The sequence below is a fragment of the Phyllostomus hastatus genome, unplaced genomic scaffold (assembly GCF_019186645.2).
Source record: "Phyllostomus hastatus isolate PE091 unplaced genomic scaffold, TTU_PhHast_1.1 phas_contig_1, whole genome shotgun sequence".
Classification (NCBI taxonomy): domain Eukaryota; kingdom Metazoa; phylum Chordata; class Mammalia; order Chiroptera; family Phyllostomidae; genus Phyllostomus; species Phyllostomus hastatus.
The window spans coordinates 37,076,974-37,096,363 of record NW_025333498.1 but is presented as its reverse complement, the minus strand read 5'-3'; the positions used below and the strand labels follow the sequence as shown (position 1 = coordinate 37,096,363).

General features: G+C 36.2%; 1 long non-coding RNA gene across 2 annotated transcripts in view; it reads left to right on the top strand.

Annotated features, from left to right (window-relative positions):
- LOC123814032 overlaps positions 1-15,106 on the top strand; it is a 42,226-nt gene extending 27,120 nt beyond the window's left edge. Inside the window, exon 3 of one of the 2 annotated variants that reach the window (XR_006784828.1) lies at positions 14,976-15,106. This is a non-coding gene — a long non-coding RNA (uncharacterized LOC123814032). The remainder of the gene's footprint in view (positions 1-14,975) is intronic. The other variant, XR_006784827.1, reaches the window with a different exon arrangement.
- The last annotated feature ends 4,284 nt before the right edge of the window (positions 15,107-19,390 follow it).

Below are 19,390 nucleotides of genomic sequence, written 5' to 3'. Positions count from 1 at the left end.
ATAATATGTATGTATGAAATATATGCATATATAGATTTTCATACTTATGTATATTTGTTCTAGGAAAATCAATGATTGTACTTATTTAGTGGTATTATTGAAATAGAGATTAAGTGTCCCCATTTGACATCATGTTAGGAGTCTTTCAATATTGTGATGAGTAGTGTCATTCTTAGACAGAACAAAGGCCCAAAAGCTCCAAATTTACAGCAAACATAATACAGGAATTTAAACTATGAACACTATAAGCAGACATTTGAAACAGAGAACATCACCACCATCCTACCCAATTGACATGTCAATAAAGCTGTTGCTTACTTAGCAATTACAATGTGTTTCTATTAGGATTATTGCACAAATGCACTGAAATGATGAGTATAAATTTCCTTACACAGTGCTCAATAAATATTAGCTATGGCTACTACTCTTATTAGTGCCACAATATTCTGCCAAGTACAATAGTAACTGCTTTTTATATAATTACGTATTCTTTGCAATAGTTTTATGAGGTAGGCATTGTTATCACTATTTTACATATGAGGAAACTAAGCTTATTGACATTAAATAACTTGTTCAAAGTAACATAACTTATAAGTAGAGAGGCCAGGACCCCAAATCAATTGGATTCCAAAGATGGTGCCTAACAATCACCATCTAAGTTCTGTATTATTAGGGAAATGCTCACACAAGTAACAACCCCTTTTGTCACTTCCCTCTCTGCTATTCTTCACTTCTACACCACCCCATCCTATTATTTCTTAGAGTAAGGACATTAAAATTAGCATATCTAGCATATCTTCTCAAGAGGTCTAGATTTGGTTGCATTTTTTTAATCTGTCCTGGTATAACATTAATTACCCTTTATTATAATTATTTTCACATCTGTCACCCTCAAAAGATAGGAAATTCCAGGTATGAATAGATCAATTTTTTTCCTGATCTCATGGTGTTTACAGTACTCCTCAATTGAAAAAATTCTTTGTGAAGTAAAGGAATTTAGCTCTTCATCAATCACATACCTGTCATAATTTTTCAAATTGAATTTTATTTTACAAGTATTGGTTTTTGTTTTTGGCCTCTAGCCAGGCTAATCTGGAAAACAGAGAAGAGACACAAATGCCAATATTAGGAGTAAAAGAGAGGACATCAATGGAAGTTCTGTACACAATAAAAGGAAAATAAGTTTTATTCAAATCTATGTATATAAATATATAACTTAGGTGTGAAGAACCAAATCTTGAAAATATACATACTACCAATGTTTAAACTTATCCAAAACATAATACAATGAAGATTTCTGTATCTATTACATTTAATTCCCAATTACAAAACTCCACAAAGAAGACTCTAGTAGAGATGACTTAACTACTAAAATCTATCAAATGTATAAGAAAGCAATAATATTAATTCTACAAAAACTCTTTCTGAAACTAAAAGAAATGAGATCACTTCCCAATTCTTTTTATGAGACCAGCACACTGATATTAAAACCAGACAAAGACAACACAAGAAAGAAAACTGTACCCCAATATTTCCCAAGTACATAGGTACAAATCTTCTTACAAAGTATTATAACAACAAAGTAAACAATATTTAAGTAAGTACATCATGACTAAGCTATACATAATGTGACAAAAGTTTGAATCAACAATTGAAAAAAAAACAATGTAGAGTACTATATTAACACATCAACGAATAAAAAACATAAGATCCTTTCCATAGGTAAAGGATAAGCATTTAATAAAAGTTGATATCCATTCATGGTAAAATTAAGAAGGAAAAAACTCAGTGAACTAAGGAGAACTTTCTTTCTCTCATAAAGGACATTTTGAAAAACCCACAGCTAATATCAGGTTAACGATAAAAGGCTAAATGAACTGTCATTAAGACCAAAAAAACCAGGCAAGGATTTTCCCTCTCAACCCATTAGTCTGGATTATTTGGAGGTGCTACCTTATGCGATAAGTTGGAAGGAAGGAAGGAAGGAAGGGAGGGAGGAAGGGATAAAGAAAGGAGGATAAAGAAAGGAAGAGAAAGAAATATCATTCAGATTGGCAACATAGAAGTAAGACTGTTTTTGTTCCACCTAACATGATTATCTACTTAGAAAATTCCAAGGAATTTATAAAAATATTTACTAGAATAGATATGAGTTCTTTAAGGTTGTGTTATATAAGTCATTATACAGTATTTTAAGAAATCAATTATATTTATACTAATTATGAATAACTGGAAAGTGAACTCAAATAAATACTGCCACTAACAACAACATTAAAAAAAGAAAAAAGCATGAAACACTTAGGGGTAGATCTAACAAACTATGTGCAGTATGTGTACACTGAAAACTATAAAATATTTCAGAGATAAATTAAAGAAAGCTAATAAAGTAGAGAGATATACTTTGTTCAAGAATGAAGTAATTAAATATTGTTATGATATCAATTCTATTCAAATCTGTCTATATATTCAAAATACTACCAATCAAATTCCAGGAAACAATTTTTTAGAAATTTGAAAGTGATTCCAAAATTTATATGGCAATATAACAAACCTATTGTACCTGAAAACAAAGAATAAAGATGGAAAACTCATTTTACCTGACTTTAAGTTTATCTAAAACTACAGTATCAAGGCCATATAGTATTGGCATAAGGGTAGTACCAGTGGAGAAGAACAGAAAGTCCAGAAATAGACACATACAAATACAGTCAACTGATTTTTAATGAAGTTGTCAAGTAATTCAAACAAAATGGACATTTTTTTCCAACAAGTTTTACTCTACAATGGACATCCATATGCACAACTGAAACAAAATTGAAATAATATCTCAACCCTTACTCCATTATCTTGAATCATATAAAATTAACTAAAAATATATTACAGATCTAAATGTAAGATAGAAAACTCTAAAAGTTCTGGAAAAAAATAAATGTGACCTTGGATTAGGTAAATATTTTTAGATGATACAAAAGCACAAACCATAAAATAAAAATAACAATTTCTGTTTGTTGCAAGACACTGCCAGTAAAATTAAAAGACAAAACACAGATTGGAAATAAATATTTGCAAAACATTTCTAAAAAGAGCTGTATATATCTAAAAAGTCTTAAAACTCCGTAAGATAAAAAACAATCCAAATGAAAATAGCCAGATGGTTTGAATAGAATTTTCACCAAAAAAGATATAAGAATTGCAAATGATTGCAAATAAGTACTTGGGGGGAGATGTTCAACATCATTAGTTATTAAAGAAATGTAAATTAAAACCGCAGTGAGATAGTATGTGTGTGTGTGTATTTATATATATATATATATATATACACACACACACTATACATACACATATACTATATATATTATTAGAATGATTAAAATGATAAAATCTGAAAATACTAAGTGTCAGTGAGAATTCAGAGCCACAGAGAACTGGAATTCTCTCATACGGTGGTGGTAGAAATACAAAATGGTACAGACATTTCAGAAGAAAGTTGGCATTTTCTTATAAAGTTAAACCCTTATAGTTTTAAACCCATTTTCTTATAATGAACCATGCTCATTAGTTTTTGATAGTTTTGCTGAAGACAGAATCAATACCTCTTTACCAAAATTGGTTCAGATGTCAAGGCAGGTGATGTCACATATGTACCAAGAGAACATGAGAAAGTTTATTACTCACAAAATGAGACTTTCTGGGGAGAGGAGGGCACACACCCAAGACTGTCCAATGAGACGTAAACAAAGGGAGGGCTGATGACTTCATTTTTATTGTGATTAGGATACAGGACCAAGTTGAAGGTTTCAGAATAGTTTGAACTTCTCCATTAGTACCAAGTGAAGGAGTACACGGGCTTTTTCATGGTTTACAGAGAAGGATGTAGGAAAAAAAGAGGTCAAACATCAAAAATGGAGTCAGACACCTTATTATGCTTACTGTAGGACACGACAATCCCACTCTTAGATATTCACCAAAGAGAACTTATAACATATAGCCATAAAACCTATATACAAATGTTTATAACCAAAACTGGACCAACCTCAAAGTCCATTAACTGATGAATCAGTAAACAATTTGCAGAACATACATACAATGGAATAGTACCTAGCAATAAAAAGAAACATTTATAAGTTCATGCAACAGGATGAATAAATATCAAAAACATCATGCTGATAGAAGCCAGATACTAAAGGCCACATACTCTATAATTACATTTATATGACAATCCGGGGAAGACAAAACTATAAAGACAGAAATTGGTTAAGTGGTTGAGGGAACTGAGTTCAAGGAAAACGAGAACATTTCAGACATCTTGACTGTGATGACAGTTACATAGCTCTATATTTCTCAAAACTCAATAAAATCTACTTATGGAAAGTGAAATGGTATAAAATCATGTGACCATAAACTTGAGTTAAAAATAAACTTCTATAAGATAAATAGAATTAATATTACTGTCTTTGAAATCCAGATAAGTGAACTCAAGCTTACGTGTAAATGGTCTGCTAGAAACAATCCAGGTGGTAAGTGGCAAAGGCAGGGCTTAAATTCAAATCACTGAATTCTCATCCCAAAGTTGTTCACAATATTACATTTTTTAATCAAATACAAGCACATTTACAAACTTTGTCTTCAACAGTGTAATGTGAAAGGGATTTAGATTTGTATTGTGTCCTTCCAAGGGGTCATATTGGGTCCATTAGACTAACAAGTAAGAATAACAGCAATTCAAAGTTTTAGTTCAAAACATAAAAAAAATTCTGCTTAAACAATGAGGCCTCTCTGAATATGGGCTGCTTGTTGATAGTGTCAAGATATAAGCCAATAGGCCACAGAAAGTAGACCAGGGGAGATGACCAAGGAATTCAAAGACTAGGTGCACAGTTGCACTGTAGCAGGTCTCTTAAGTTTCCAGCTGTCACTCCTGCTATGTAAAGAGGTGAGAGACATGTACTGTATCTGATAATGTAAAGAATGGTCCTAAGGCCTGTGAGTGTTACAAAGACAGGAGAGACACAACTGCTAACCTGAACATGCATATGGTAAAATGTTGGAGTCTATCTACAGAAAGTGATTGCATGTGTGACATGTTCTAAAAGCAAGTACACAACATGATGGAGTTAAACATATTTCTTTATAAAGTCTATATAAAGGAAAACAAAGATGATTATCTCTTCAACTAACAACTCTTTGCACAACATTTTGTGCAAATTGTCATAGCCATTAAGAAAAATCTACAGATAATGCCTACCGATTAAAATTAAGCTACTTTAATTAATAAAAGACTGAATATATTTCATTTTCTTACCATTTATGGATTTAAATTTAAATTGCTATGTTAACATGGTGGGATTAGTGATTCGGATCTTTTTTGGCATGACTGTAAATTATTTTAATTATAAAGCCTTGGGGATAGAGAAATGCAGCTAATTACTGTGTATGCAAGAATAGTATAAACACCTACTAGCTGGGGCTCAATTAGAGCCCCTGAACTCAGGGGCAGACTTTAGTCCAGATCATTTGAAAATTACAGCATCTTCCCTTATAATTATAAAATCAATAACTGATGAGGTAATTAGTATATCTGGTAATCAAGGTAACAGCTTTTGCAGATCTAATTAGAGTATATTCTGTTGCTTAGAATACATGTCAAAGTTGTTAAACTAATCTTTTTATTAAAGATGATGACTGAACCTTAGGAAATACACACACAAACACACACGCATACATATATATGCTGTTATTTCTCACTTTACAAACAGTAGGAGCCAATGAATAAATCAACACTCATTATGATTATAATTTTAGAGTACAGTTAAGACAAGGCAGCTCTCTTCTCAGGAAGAGCTTCAATTTGGATGCCTAAAACTCTGTCAAATGTCTGTCCCATTCTTTCCATCTAACTTTCAGATGTATTTTGGAGACAAACTCAAGATATTTACTAATGACAAAGTTAGTCTATCACCAACCAAAATGTCTGTTTGTGGCAGCTTGGCTCAGAGTCGCATAAGCCTTGGTGAAGTCCAGGCTATAATACATAGACTTTTCACAACCTTTACAATATCTTTAAGTTGCTTTTGCCTGCATACCTTGTCTTTGGATCACAGTACCTTTATTTTTCTTTAGAAAGTCCTCCTACCCTGCTAGCATGCAGTCTGGGGAACAATAAATTTTATATCACAACCTACCCTGCCACAGGTTGGGTGCAAGAGCAGGGTGATCAGTACCTGTAAGCTATTCTCTGCAAGGATGGACATGTGAACCAGGCAAGGCTGAAAAAGAGAATTCAGTTAGGGGGACCATTTTTGCTGCTGAGCCAGAGTGCATATCAGAATTAAGCCATCAGAGGAAACCAGAGCTAAGTGTGTGTTTAGAGAGAGAGGTAGAGGGAGCACTTATGACTTCATTTAACTCTTTAGATCCAGGTATGAGTAAAAGCCAGATTCACCCATTGAAATTCCTAGTAACTAAGACCAAAATATCACCTGTTTGCTTAAACAACCAACAAAAGAATCTTGACTAACACAACCTACCTAGTATTTCTATGCCTTTGTCTCTTAATTTGTAAAATCAAACATAAAAATTACTGTTTTATAGGGTTACTATAATTAATAGAGTTGTGCTTTACCCATTTTTTAATATTTGTGATGACTCTGCAAAGTGTTAATTTTATCTCTATTTTACAGATGATGAAACTGAAACTTAGAGATATTAAGGAATTTTCCCAAGGTAATATATTGGTCAGGATAAACAGCATTAATTAATGTAAAAAAGATTGCAAAGCTTCAGTGGCTTCATGCAAAAGGATGAATTTCAGTTTCATACAAAGTCTAGTTGTCATACAAAGTTTAAGTAGCCCTCCTGGGCAGCTTTCTTCTAACTACTGGTTCAGGGGCCTAGGCTCCCTCCTTATTGGGACTCTGCTATCACGCACCTTCATAACACACCAGCATGATCCAGCCAGCAGGAAGAGATGGAGTCAAGGGCCTAGAATGTGGGAAGTCACACTAGATATACAACTATCTCAACTCAGAATGACACATAAAACTACTGCTCACATCCTATGAGCTGAAAGTAGTCACAAGATACCCTCTAGCTGCAAGAGTCACCTAGACTTTCTGTTTGCCCAAAATGAAACTTAAATGTAACATTGTCTGTGCCATACTCAACCCTGGTTAATATGGGTGGAGCCTGGATTTCATCGTAATCAAGCTGACTTTTGAGTATAGGTTGTTAAGCACTATGCCTTATCATATTAACCTTTTGTCAGCACTTATTAAATCTATGTGAAAGTGCTAGGCATGTGGTGGGTGTTTAATAAATGTAAGGTTTCTTCTAAGGTAGAAAGAAAGAAAGAGAACAAAGGGTAAAAGGAAGGAAAGGATGAAGAAGGGAGTGAGGAAGGAAGTATAGACTGGTCACAAACAAATAAGTTCTCTTATTTTGTATTTTTTTAATCTCTAAAATCATTAATTTGGTAAATTAGGGGTGGAGAGAATACAATTCATAATATTTTTAAATTATAATACTTTAGAGAGACAATAACAGCAGAAGTGAAACACCAAGTTATATACAAACTGGCTTGCTCCTAACTCAGCTTACCTAAGTAACAACTCACTAAGCACAATCAGATGTGAAGGTGTCTGTCAAACCAGTGCTATTGTTTAGATATTCCTTGAGTTTCTATATTTGCATGTATAATCCAAATTATGTGCTAGGTGTCTCCTCTGCATTTATGCTTGAAGTTAGCTCCCTTTGAAGTTTTCTGCAGTTATTTAATAGAGGTTTTAAAATACTGTCTCTCAGCTTCCAGTCAAGATGGTGGCATAGACAGACATTACTCACCTCTTTACACAACCACATCAAAATTACAACTAAAATGTAGAACAACCATTGCTCAGAACCAACAGAAATCAAGTTGAATGGAAGTCTGACAACTATGGAATTAAAGAAACCACATCCATCAAAACTGGTAGGATGCGCACAGATACAGAACAGGCTGGTCTCTCACCCAAGTGAGATTAATAAAAATTTGGGAGGGTAATCGAAGAAGCGAGCAGGCCTAGCCTTAAACAGGCCTCCCTACACAGGCTTCCACTGCCCGGATGGTAAGTCCCCACAGCTTTTGGCTGCAAAAGCTGTGGGGATTGAGTCTATGGAAGAAAATGCTAGAGCCCCAAGCAGTTCCTCTTAAAGAAAACACACATGAAGTCACCTACTTAGACTGACTTCTTCTGAACTCCAGCACCAGGGTGGCAGCTTGAAGGGTAATAGAGGCATACTGGGAGAGGCTGAAGTGTCTGGCATCAGGGCAGGCAGAGGCCATTGTCCCTTTTCTAAACCCTCCCCCAAAGGTCCATGGAGCTAGCAGTCTGGTGCCATATTTGAGTCTGTCTCAAACTGGCTAACACTGTTTGACCCTTGGAGATCCCTGAGACTCTGCCCCACCAAACTTACAGGCTGATCCAAACTGCTTTTCCATATGAATGGTGGGTCTTGATTTATGCTTCACAACTTCCTAAACCCTCTCAAACAAGCAACATCTGGCCTCAGTGAGCCCCAGGCCCAGCACTGAGGTTCCAATGATTTGGAACATAAGGGAGCAAAAAACTAGCAATCAGAACAAGAAGAAGAAAAAAGAATCCAAAAAAGTGAGAATAGTATAAGCAGCCTCTGGGACAACCTCAAAAGTTCCAACACTAGCATCATAGGGGTGCCAGAAAAAGGGAATGAGCAAGAACTTGGAAAGCTATTTGAAAAAATAATGGAAAAAGAAATGTCCCTAATTTGGTGAAGGAAATAGACATACAGGTCCAGGAAGCATAGAGAGTCCCAATCAAGTTGAACCCAAAGAGGACCACACCAGAATACGTCAAAATTAAAATGCCAAGGGTTAAAGATAAAGAAAGAATTTTATAAGCAGCAAGGGAAAAACAGAGTTACCTACAGAGGAGTTCCCATAAGACCATCAGCTGATTTCTCAAAAGAAACTTTGCAGGGAAGAAGGGGCCAGCAAGAAGTATTCAAAGTGACAAAAAGCCAAGTATTTACAACCAAGATTACTCTACCCAGCAAAGCTATCACTTACAATTGAAGGGCAGATAAAGTGCTTCCCAGACAAGGTAAAGCTAAAGGAATACATCATCACCAAGCCATTATTACATGAAACATTAAAGGGACTTATTTAAGAAAAAGATGAAGATAAAAACTATGAACAGTAAAATGAGAACACACAATTATCAACAACTGAATCTAAAAAACAAAAACAAAAATAAACTAAGCAAACAACCAGAACAGAAAAAAACTCATAGGTATGGAGATCATGTGGAGGGTTATCAGCTGGGAGGGGGAAATGGAATAAAAGGGGAAATGGTGTAGGGATCAAGAAGCATAATTGGTAGGTACAAAATATACAGGGGATGTTAAGAATAGTATAGGAAAGGGAAAAGCCAAAGAACTTACATGCACAACCCATGGACATAAGCTAAGAGTGGGGGAGTGGCTGGAGGGAAGGAGGGTACTGGATGGAAAGGGACAAAGGAAAAACAATTGGGACAACTGTAACAGCATAATCAATAAAATATACTTAAAATAAATACATTTTACCTAAAAAAATAAAACACTGTCTCTCATAAGTCCATCTGATTTTTTCATGCACCTTCCTTAATTTGCCACCCTTTTGCTTCAGATAACCCTCATAAGCTCTCTACTGGGCTCTATCAGACTTAGTTGGCATAACCAGTGGACAATATTGAACATAGGTGAGAGAAGAAACAATGCTATCGTATCTATTTCTCCAAATATGTACCAGTCCTTTTCTAAAATCCCTTCAGCACAGGAGAGGCTAGGCTATAACTTTCAGCCAGACCCTGTGGGTAATCAATGAGCTTAAAACTCCTGTCAAATTCAGATTCATTCTAGAGATTCTTATTGGTCAGCTCTTCATTTGCCTCATGTGCTGACATCCTCAATCGCCCTACCACATCTTCCATCAACAGAAATGTTCCAGGCATCTCAAGGCCTTGGACCTGAACCAATCTACCTCAAAGTATCCAAATAAGATTTCTCCCTTCAGTGCAAGGCCAGCATTGATGTTCTTTCTCACAACTCCTTTCAACATCATACTGGAATCTCAGTTAATGAAATAAGACAAGAAAATTAAATAAAAAGTATACAGGTTATAAAGGAAGAAATAAAACTGTTTTTGTTCACAGATAACATGGTCTTCTAAGTAGAAAGTGCAAAAGAATCAATAACAAAAAAATACTACTGGAACTAACAAGCAATTATAGCAAGGTCATAGGCTACAAGGTTAACAACATATGAAGTCTGTCTGGAAAAAGTCCAGTCATTGTTAGTATAATGAGAAAGTTTGTGCAAAATCAGTAGAACCTGGCAGCCAAGGAGAGTGAACTGGAATGCACATGCATGAACAACGACTTCACTGTACTAGTCAGTGGGGGTAGTAGACACCCTTGAGTGAGCATGTGTACTGTGTGGTGATTGCATTCAAAGTGACTGAGTGAATACAGCAATGAATCTGAATCAATTTTTTTGTTAAGCTTGAGCATTCCTCCACGGAAACCATTTGGATGATTCAGAAGGCTTTCAGGGATGATGCAATGAGTGCTATGCAAATAAAAGTGTGGTACAAATGCTTCAAAGATGGTCAAGAAGCTGTTGAAAGTGATCCATATTCTGGAAGTCCTGCAACAAGCACAACACCTGACAATGTTGATCATATACGGGCTACAATCAACCAAGATTGTTGACTGATGGTGCAAGAACTACAAGCTGATCTGGGGATTCCAATAACTATTGTGCCCAAGATTTTGATGCAGGATGTTGGCATGCAATGTGTCATGGCAAAATTTGTTCCATGGTTTCTGCTATGAGAGCAGAAGGAACATCATGCTGGGAGAACTATATGAGGTTCCAAGGTGCCTACTTTGAATGGGACTGAGGTATCATTTTTCCCATGTACAATGTTTCTTGTATCTTGTGTCTTCTTAAATAAATGTCTCTATTTTTCATACTACATGGCTAGATACTTTCTGGACAGACCTCATATTAAAGTCAATTGCTTCTTTTATACCAGCAATAAATTAGTAGAATTTAAAAATTAAAATACAATAACATTTGCATTACCACTCCCAAAAGTGAAATACTGAGGTATAAATCTAAAAAATATGTACAAGATCTATGTGAAGACATCTCTAAAACTCTGATGAACAAAAACCAAAGAACTAAGTAAATAGATATTTGCTGTCCATGGAATAAAAAGGCTCAATATTGTTAAGACATCAGTTCTTCCAAGCTTGATCTATAGATTTAATACACTTTCAATCAAATCCCAGCAAGTTATTTTGTAAATATAAACAAGTAGATTCTAGAGTTTATATGGAAAGGCAAGGAAATAGAATAGCCCACATGATATAGAACAAATTTGGAGGACTGACACTAGCTGACCTTAAGACTTACTATAAAGCTACAGAAATCAAGACAGTATGATAACAGTGAAATAATAACACAAATAGATTAATGGAACAAAACAGAAATTCCAGAAATAGACCCATATAAATAGAATTAACTGAACTTTGACAAAGGATCAAAGACAATAAAATGGAGCAATGATAGTCTTTTCAAAAAATGGTGCTGGAACAATTTAACTTGCACATGCAACAAAATAAATCAGACACAGACTTTCCACCCCTTACAGAAATTAATTCAAAATGGATCACAGACCTAAATGTAAAACACAAAACTGTAAAACTAGAAGATAACACAGGAGAAAATCCAGATGACCTTGGGTTTTGTAATGACTTTTTAGATACAACACCAAAGGGAAAATCCATGAACAAAAGAATTTATAACTGAAGTTCATTAACATTAAAATTTTCTTCTCTGCAAAAGACACTGTCAAGAGAATGAAATGACAAACCACAGACTGGGAGAAAATATTTGCAAAAGACATATTTGATTAAAAAATCTGATAAAACTCTGGCAAGGATATGGACCAACAGAACTCTAATTCATTGCTGATGGAAATGCAACATGATACAGTCACTTTGGAAGACAATTTGGCAGCTTCTTACAAACTGAACATACTCTTAGCATATAACCCAGCAATTATGACTCTTGGTATTTACCCAAAGGACTTGAAAACTTAAGTTCAAACAAAACATGCACATGGATATTTATAGTGTCACACCTATATTCGTAATTGCTAAAACTTGGAAGCAACTAAGACATCCTTTAGCAGGTAAATAGGTAAATAAACTGTACTTCATTCAGACGATGGAATGTTTGGGGGAGTAAAATGATCTATCAAGCCATAAAAGAAAGTGTAGAGAAATCCTAAATACATATTACTAAGTAAAAGATACCAATGTGAAAAGACTACATACTGTATGATTCCAACTATATGACATACTAAAAAAGGCAAAACCATGGAGACAGTATAAAGATAGATCAGCCTTTGTCAGTGGGTAGAGAGCAGGGAGAAATAGAGCACAGAGGATTTTTACAGCAGTGAAAATATTCTGTATAATAACAGTGTATAGATGTCATTATACAACACCAAGAGTGAATTCTGGTGTAAACTGTGGACTTTGGGTGGTAACGATGTGTCAGTACAGGTTCATCAGTTCTAACAAATGTACCACTCTGGCAGAAGATGTTAACGGGGGAGGCTGTGAGTGTTTGGAGGTGGGGGAGTATGTGAGAACTATTTTCTGCTCAGTTTTGCTGTAAACTTAAAATTGCTCTAAAAAAACAAGGCATTTTTTTCAAAGGGGCACATGCTCAGAATGTATTAAATTAGAATTTTCTGAAATCCTTAAAATTGTCCAGTGCTTTAAACAGACCCTGCGTCTTGGACTTAGGGTATTACTATACTTTAACAATAAATGAGCCAACAAAAAGTGAACATTTACATGAAAATATTTCAAAGATTACCATACAATCTCAAGATATCATAAACACAGACCAAAAAGAGAGAGAAAGGGCTTTCACCATTTTAGGGGATCACTACGATACTTCTGATACTCAATGAATTACAAGTAAAACACTCAGTTCTAATGTGTGACACTCCCACCAATACAAACACACACACACAAACAGGATTTAACTTTCCAGTGCTTACTTAATTTCTGACATAATTTTCCACAATAAAGGCAGTCCTTGAGGAGACAACCCATTGATCAATAAGAGAAGACATTTTACTGAGCTGAATTCACCAATATGGGATGCCTTTCTGCAATTACAAGTAACACTGACTTTCAAATAAGTACTACCTCTTATGGATAAAAGTTACTTTCTAACTGATAATGTTTCCCATCTGGAAACACAAACTAGTTTGGACTGTAATTTTATTTTCTTATTATGTGTTTGTCGTCAAGGTTATGGTATCAAGTTTAAGCTGGTTTCATGAAACAAGTCAGAAACTATTCCCTCATCCTATAATTTATGAAAGAATTTGGGTAAGATTTGAATTATTTCTTCCTTAAATGTTTAATAAAATTTTCTAGTGAAGCCATTTGAGACTGGAGGTTTCTTTGCAGGAAATTTTTTAATTATACATCCAATTTCTTTAAGAAATATAGGGCTATCGATAATTCCTAGGCTTTTTTTTGTTTGGGTCAGTTTAGGTAAGCTGTGATTTTCAAGGAATTTAACTATTGCATATGTTGTTAAAATTTCACTGTGAAGCTTTTGTCCTTATAAGATCTTTCATGCCTGGCACTGCCAACTGCAGCAGTCCTCCCTTATCCACCAGGGATTCGTGCCAACCTCCCCACCCCTTGGACGCCTAAAACTTTGGGTAGTATCAGACCCTACATATACTATGTTTTTTCCTATATACACATACTTTTTCACTTAAAGGAAGCACTTTATTGTTTCTCTTTGGAAAATCCAAATTGCCAGCATCACTACTCTTGCACTTTGGGGCCATTATTAAATAAAATAAGGGTTACCTGAGCACAGGTATACTGTGCTCTGGTAATACTGCCAGAGTGGCTCTGATAACCAACACAGCTCCTAAATGACTAATGATCCAGGAGTGTATACAGTGTAGATACCCTGGACAAAAGCATGATTCACATCTGGATGGGGCTGGGCGAGTTAGTGAGAAATTTCATCATGCTACTCAGAATGGAGCACAATGTAAAGCTTATGAATTGTTTATTTCTGAATTTTTCCAATAATATTTTTGGACTGTGGTTGACCATGGGTAACTGAAACCACACAAAGCAAAACTGCAGATAAACAGGGACTACTATAATCTTCTCTTCTTCTTTCCTCTCCTCCTCTCTTCTTCTCCACTCCCCTCCCCTCCCCTCCCCTCCCCTCCCTCCCCCTCCCTCCCCTCCCCCTCCCCCCTCCCCTCCCCTCCCCTCCCCTCCCCTCCCCTCTCCCCCTTCTCTCCCCCTTTCTCACCACCCTTAGAAGGTGTCAATTTCATTATTCTATTCAAAGGATTTTTCTCTTTTGTTTTTTTCTTCATTGACTTACCACTTACTAATATCTTCTCCTTGTATCTACTTATTTGGGATTAATTTACTCTTTTCCTTAGCTGCTTAACTTGAAACTTTTTTTCTCATATACGCATTTAAAGCTATAAATTTCTCTCAAAGTTATGCTGTATAGCAGGGGTCCCCAATCTCTAGGCCACGTACCAGTACCAGTCTGTGTCTGTCAGGAACCGGACCCACAGCAGGAGGTGAGCTTGAATATAATGAGCTTGAATCATCCCAAAACCAATCTGCCCACCCTGGTCTGTGGAAAAACTGTCTTCCATGAAACTGGTCCCTGGTGACAAGAAGGTTGGGGGCCACTGCTATAGAGGCATCCCCCATATTTGGATAAGTTGTGATTTTATTATCATGCAGTTTAAAATATTTTCTAAATTTACTTGTTATTTCTTCTCTTACCTGTAGCTCATTTTATAGTGTGTTAATGTCATTTTCAAATTGATGCAGGCACCGGTCAGCATTGTCCACGGCATTGTGGATGAGACAAAACAAACTCACATGGACTACCGAGTCCTGGGGAGAAAAAGGGACAGCACGGCTACCCTCTCAAGGGGAGAGCACCTTGGAGCAGCCTGGCCACTCTCTCAAGAGGAGAGAGCTCCGACCCTCACCTTGACAAGCTTTTATTGGCTTTCTAATAGGATACATCAGAACAGGTTTTCATTCATTATACTTAGGTTTGCTTTAGGTAATTACTTTTTACAGATAGCAATGGAAAAGATGTTACTGATACTTCTTACAGATTAACAAGGAAAAAAATTTGCAAATGCAAGGGAACAATATGAGTAATTGGTCTGGTTACACTTCAGTCCTTGGGAGCATTAGCACAGACTTCAGGAGGTTACTTTAAAGATATGCAGTAAGCGTTTGCTGCTTGAACTCAGGGTGAGGAGTTTTAGCAAGAGCAAGTCACAAAGCAGCCTAGTTATAATTCAGGCCTGATTCACAGGAGAACTGGTCTGTGGATTTGGCATCCTGTGTGCTACCACACGCCTATTGGGCTTTTCAATAGGATTAGGCTACATTTGCCATTGCCAGGCAGATCAGCTCCCTTTGTTGAATGTTTTAGGCTTTTCTAGTTCATTATTGTTATTGATTTCTAATTTAGTTCTGGTCTGGTCAAAGAACTCATTCTGTACTATGTCCATCATTTTAGTTATTGAGCTTTCTATATGGTCCAGCCTATGGTCTACCTAGATAAATATTTTATGTGAATTTAGAAAAAAATATGTATTCTGCCATTGTTGGAAATAGCATTCAATAGAAAGTTATTATGTCAAATTTGTTGAATGTATTGTTCAAGACTTCTTCATTCTTATTGTGTTCTTATCTATTTGTTTTAGCAATTGCTCATACAGTGGTATTAAAATTTTCAATATATTTTCATTTATCTCTTTAAATTCTATCCATTTGTGCTTCTAATAGTTTGAAGTTTTGTCATCATCAGGTACTTACACAGTTAAGATAGTTACATCTTTTTGATGAATTTACTTTTTCATTATTCAATGCTCCACTTAAATGCTTGCAATAGTTTTTGTATAAATACCCAATTTGTCTGACATTGAATATCCATAAAATCTTTCTTGTGACTAGTACTTGTATGAAATATATTTTTCCATTTTTCAAATCTGTTTCTCTTTATATTTAAGATGGTGCCTCATAAATAACATATGGTTAAGTTTTTGCACTTAAAAAATCCCTCTAATAATCTGTGTCTTTTAAGTTTTTGAGCCATTTACAGAAATATGGCTATTGATTTTTAAGTTTTAAATTATTGGTTTTTAATTATAATATATTAAGTTGTGCTTAAGCCTACCATTATGAGATTTGTTTTCTACTTGTCCTATCTGTTTTTTGTTTCTTGGTTACTCTTTTCCTTTTTGGATCAAATTTTCATTAATCAATTTTATTATCCTTATTGGTACTTTAGCTATATTTCATTGTCTTAAAGCTTTAATGGATGCTCATATGATGACAGTATGCATCTTTAACTCATAATAATCTAACTTTACTTAATTCTGTGCCACTACAAGTATAATGTGACAACTTTGTAATATTACACTTTGATTTACCTTTTCTGTTCTTTGTGCTGGTGTGTGTATGTACAACTTTATATCAATTACATAACCCAAAATAGATTATAGTTATTTTTGTTGGTAGTTGACTATTAAAATTATTTTTAATTTAAACAATTTGCTATATTTATCCACATATTTTTCCATTTCTATCACTCTTTATTCCTTTCTGAATAAGTTTCTGGCTAGGTGAGTCTCACCTAATCATATGTGCACTTTGAAAGCAGAGAGTTTCCAAGAACATATTCACTGATACATCTGAAAAGGGTTAATGTCCAAAATTTATAAAGGATTTACAAAACTCAACACCAAAAAAACAAACAACCCAGTTAAAAAAATGGTCAAAGGACCTGAATACACAATTCTCCAAAGAGGACACACAGATGGCCAATAGGCATATGAAAAGATGCTCAACATCACTAATCACCAGAGAAATACAAATTAAAACCACAATGAGATGTCATCTCACACCTGTCAGAATGGCTATCATCAATAAATCAACAAACAACAAGTGTGGCAAGGATGTGGAGAAAGGGAAACCCTTTTGTACTATTGCTGTGAATGTGGACTGATGTGGCCACTGTGGAAAACAGTACAGAAATACCTCAAAAAAATTAAAAATAGATCTGCCTGTTGTCCCAGTGATCCCACTTCTGGAAATATATCTGACAGAACATAAAACACTAATTCATTGCAGCATCATTTACGATTGCCAAGATATAGGAGCAGCCCAAGTGTCCATCAATAGATGAGTGAATGAAACAATTATGGGATATATACACAATGGAATTCTACTCAGCTGTAAATGAGAAGAAAATTTTACCCTTTGCAACAGTATGAATGGACCTGGAGAATGTTATGTTAAGTGAAATAAGCCAGTCAGAGAAAGATAAATACCACATGATGTCACTTATATGTGGAGCCTAAAGAAAAACTGAACTAACAAGCAGAACAGGGACAGACTCATAGATGGAGAGCAGATGATATCTAAGGGGTAGCGAGGTTAGGGGTTGGAGGGATTGAGTAAAAAGACAAAGGGACTCACGGACATGGACAACTGCATGATGATTGATGAAGGGACGGAGGTATAAAGAGACTAAATGGTAATGGGAAAAATATAATAAAATTAAATTAAAAAAAATAAAAATAAAAAATAAAAGCAGAGAGTTTTCACGTAGCATAATAGCCTCCAGGTCCATCCATGCTATCACAAAAGGTAAGAGTTCTTTATTTTTTATTATTGTTTAGTATTACATTATGTAAATATACTATATTCTTTTTATCTACTCATCTATTGATGGGCACTTAGGCTGTTTCCAGATCTTGGCTACTGTTAATAATGTTGCCATGAACAAGTACAATGGTGTGGGGACTGCCTGAGGGGGTAGGGGAGCTGAGTGGAGGGGGCCAAGGGGAAACACCTGGACAACTTTAACAGCATAAACAATAAAATATAATTAAAAAATAAATCAAAGCAGAGCGTTTTCTCTGTTGAGCCGTGAGTGATGGAGGAGGAAGTCAGAAAGATTCCAGGCATAAGAAGGAGCTGAAATAAGGTTCCTGGCTTGAAAATGGATGAGCTATGTGGAAAGAACCTGAGAACAGCCTCTAGATGTTGAGAACCAGCAAGGAAATGGAGACACTAGACCAAGGGATTTAATTCCACTAATAAGAATAAGCCTGGAAGCACATTCTTCCTCCAAGATTCAGAACAAGAAGTCAGCTCTGACAACACCTTGATTTTGGCCTTGTGAGACCTGAGTAGAAAATTCAGCCTTGTTATACTGGGTTTGCAACATACAACTATGAGCTAATAAATTAGCATTGTTTTAATCCAGTAAGTATATAGCAATTTGTTACACAGTAAAAGGAAACTAATACAGCCAAGACATAAAGAGGAGCTATTCTACCGAGATTAAAGGTGGCTTTTGGCAATGGCTACCTGCTTGGTATCTCAATAATACTAATGATACTGTTACAGGGTACAGCCAAGAGGGGGGACCCCAAATAGGCATTTGAAATGGGGTCCAGAACTCAAGGTGTCCAAGAGATTTTAAGATGTCTTCATCCCTTCCCCCACAGGTGTGAGTTGGGGGAAGGGGCACACAGAGCAAGAACATGCAGGGCAGCTTTGCAGCTAATCCATGGCGTGGTCATTTAACATACCTATAGCCTTTGGCTGGTCACTTAGATATGCTAAATAGCTATGGCCATGCTCTAGGCCAGGAGGATGGAAAGGGACCTCCCCCCAAGATGGGACTGGGGGGCAGGTCCCCTGAGTTACAGCGCCTGTGTGCGAGCTTGGAGAAGATTGGCTCCATGACATGGGGTCACACCTGCCCAGACCCATGATGGCGACCAGAAAAGCTGGAGAAGACAGCATATTGAGGGCAAGTGTGCCCGAGTGTGGGAGGAGTCGGAAATGGGGCTGCAGAGGAAGATTGACACAGGGATTTAAACTCAGACATGGCAGCCGTTGAAGGGAGAAGCACGTGGTTTTGGCAGAGTGGGGACTCCCCCTTTCCACAGCTTTGTAGAGAGGGAGAAGCACGCGGCCTTGACAGAGTGGGGACTCCCGTGGCCCTGGGAGAGAGAACTATGTGCCTTTGCCAGAGTGGGGACCCGTGCAGCTTTAGAAGGGGGAACCACCACCTGGTTTTAGCAGAGATCCCAGCGACTCAGCTGAGGGTGCCAGGAACCCAGGGAGGTCTCCCAGTCGAGATGGAGTTCTAACTGGGAAGAACCAGAGGACTGCCTGAGACATGGACTTCTATTTCCTTTCCTGAG